Here is a 3,362-nt window from a genome sequence, read left to right as displayed (position 1 = left end):
ATGCGACCTCCTCGATGTCGACGCGTGTCCAAGCTCTGTCAAGCCTCTGACGGCCGTCCCACTTGACTCGACTGACACTGTTTTCATCTCGTCATGTTCTCATGCTCTTCCGTGCACCATGTGGATCACCCATGACTCCGCCCAGACTCCTCGAGTCTCTCGGTCCAAGCCTACTCATGTTCACCCTTCATTGCCCTTAGTCCATCGGCATGAACCTTTCGCTTGACCTTCACCGCACGCCATCAACCGCCACGTCGCATCCTACAACTGCACATCACAAGCCTAGAGCAACATCAATACAACACAATGTAGTCCATCACTCAACATCCAAGGGCGACCAACATTGGTCATGAGTAACATCCCCACTTTTTAGAGTTGACGGGTCCATAAACTCGGGGTCCCCAACAGGACCGCTTCCCGTAAGACTTAGCCCAACAAAGGGCGTAGCAGCAGTGGATATCTAGGCTGGTCCAAATGCACACAGTTGGGCCGAGGCCACGGCCCGGCCACCGACCAGCTCCCCCGACCAGAGGGCTCAGTTACCAAGCCGACCAGACGAAGCCCGCAAAGGGTGGGACCACAGTCCGACTCTGACCAGCGTCTTCCGGCCAGCTCTCCTCGGCCGGATGCTCCTGACCTGCGTTCCCGACCAGGTTCCAACCAAGCTGCTAGTGTTGACCCCCGACCAGAGGTAGCCACCCAGTGTCAGCCCTAGGAGCAGGTGGGACGGATAACGATGCAACACCCAGGTTAGCCAGTCGTACGTTGAACCATACCATGCCACGCCTACGCACGTCCGCACAGTGGCGTCGTAAACCTACCCGCTACGGCGTGATGGCCTGACACTATGGTGTGATGGCCTGACGTAGCAACATGATGACCTGACGAGGAGAATAGGGACCGAGGATGGAGGCCATACCATATCCCCCGGCATGGGATTCGACAAGACTAGGAAGTGCCCGTACACCCGCTCTTTCTTTTTCTCCTTCTGACTTGTAAGGGTCACCCCCTTGTGCTATAAAAGGGCAGGACCCCCTTCATTCTGAGAGAGATGAACGACGATAGACGCGAGACATGCATGCACATACTCTTGTAACACACTACACTCCTAACACTTAGCTCACGCCTGGGCTCCTACACACCAGGGCTCAGACACCCCCCTTCTTCCTCCTCTCGTTTGTATCCCCACTGCAAACTTTGAGCACCTGGGCTCAGGAATAAAATTAGCGGCAGCGGATATCTGGGCCGGTCTGACTGCAAATAGTTAAGCTGGGGCCATGGCCCGGCCACCGACTAGCTCCCACAACCAGAGGGCTCGGTTAGCAGGCCGACCAGACGAAGCCCGCCAAGGGTGGGACCACGGTCCGACTCCGACCAGAGTCTCCCGGCCAGCTCTCCTCAGCCGGATGCTCCCGACCTGCGTTCCCGACCAGGTTCCCGCAAAGCTACCAGTGTTGACCCCCAACCAAGGGTAGCCACCCAGCGTGGGCCTTGGGAGCAGGTAGGACAAATAACGATGCAACACCCAGGTCAGCTGGCCGTACGTCGAACCATACCACGCCACACCTGCGCACATCCGCACAGTGGCGTCGTAAACCTACCCGCTACGGCGTGATGGCCTGACGTAGCAACATGATGACCTGACGAGGAGAACAGGGACCGAGGACGGAGGTCATACCATATCCACCGGCATGGGATTCGACAAGACTAGGTAGCACCCGTACACCCCCCCCCCTTTCTTTTTCTCCTTCCGACCTGTAAGGGCCGCCCCCTTGTGCTATAAAAGGGCGCGACCCCCCTTCATTCTGAGAAAGACAAACGACGATACACACGAGACACGCACGGACACACTCTTGTAACGCACTACACTCCCAACACTTAGCTCACGCCTAGGCTCCTACACATCGGGGCTCAGACACCCCCCTTCTTCCTCCTCTCGTTTGTATCCCCACTGCAAACTTTAAGCACCTGGGCTCAGGAATAAAGTCAACGACCGACCCCTAACTGGACGTAGGGCACGTTGCCCGAACCAGTATAGATCCTATGTCATTGAGTGCTAGACCATATCCGATCAAACGTCAGATTTCACACCGACAAGAGTGTTTTAAGAGTCACAAAATTTTTTAGTCATTTTAAATTGTCCAACAAACCAATATGTTTCCTTTAATATTACTATCTAAAAATATATTAAAACTACTTTTACAACTTAACCTTGCACAAAATATGCACATTGTGCTGCATTTGGATGCTCCCTGTTAAAAACTAGCAAAACGTGTCCATTGATGATATGCTCCACAGGAAGCTCCGAGCGCTGCTCTTTCCGTGTTTCACCAATGGCTCCTTGACAGCGCCTCTGCCCTCTGGACATGACTAACCTACATGACTGTCCCACTGCGAATAGGTTGCGTAGTACGGAGCACATGACTAGCCTATCATAGGGCATTAGGACAAGTCGTGTCCTCACTACACAACTGTAGGACAACACCTTCACACCGAAAGCACCTCCTCGCAGTGGGACAAAACACACAAGGACAATGCCGCGCGAGAAAAAAAAAGTAAAAAACTAGGCTCCCTTCCCTTGCTACACGACATCCTAGTGCCTGTTCGGCTGGCTGATGCCTACCGGCAACGGGCAACCTTATAGCCGGCTGGATTCTGAGGGACTCGGGAACAAGTCTGTTGGTCCACCTTCGACATTCGATTCACAAAAAGTCGTGGATTTCGTAGTGTGGACTCAGAAAAGGATGACGTTTACCAATCGGTGTGGTGCTAGGCAGCACTGCGCAAGCAGGTATAACCCGGACCCGTAGATGGAGATATTTAGGCAGGCTGCCGCTGCCGAGCGGCTGGCTGCTTCAACTGCAGCATCAGCCAGCCAATGTAGCACAGCCGAGCAGGCGAGTTCTCACTTGACAGACTCATCACGTTTCCTCGAAAAAAAATACGGACTCATTACGTATGCATACTGACACGTTCACCCCATCTCATGGATGAAAGAATTACGTGTCGATGAGTTTGAAAAATCAAGCTAACCATATCAATGATTATTACATCGTACATTTCAATTGGATCGGACTCTGTCCCAGCTCTAACTGGTTGGTTCATAATAATAATAAGAAACGGACGTGCTAGCGCCTGGACGTCCGATAAATTTATTTTATCGGACGCTCCGTCGCAACATTAAAAAATAACTATCGAAACATCAAAAATCAACCCTTGCAACATGAAAACAGATGAAACATCTGGAACATACAGTTGCAACATGTGTGAAAATATATGCAACATCCAGATAGAACACTTGCAACTTGCAACTTGAAAACACTTGATGCAACAAAAGACTAAAACAGATGAAACATTTTAGA

This window comes from Setaria italica, chromosome VI, assembly GCF_000263155.2.
Source record: "Setaria italica strain Yugu1 chromosome VI, Setaria_italica_v2.0, whole genome shotgun sequence".
NCBI lineage: Eukaryota > Viridiplantae > Streptophyta > Magnoliopsida > Poales > Poaceae > Setaria > Setaria italica.
Note: the sequence above shows the minus strand (reverse complement) of the source record.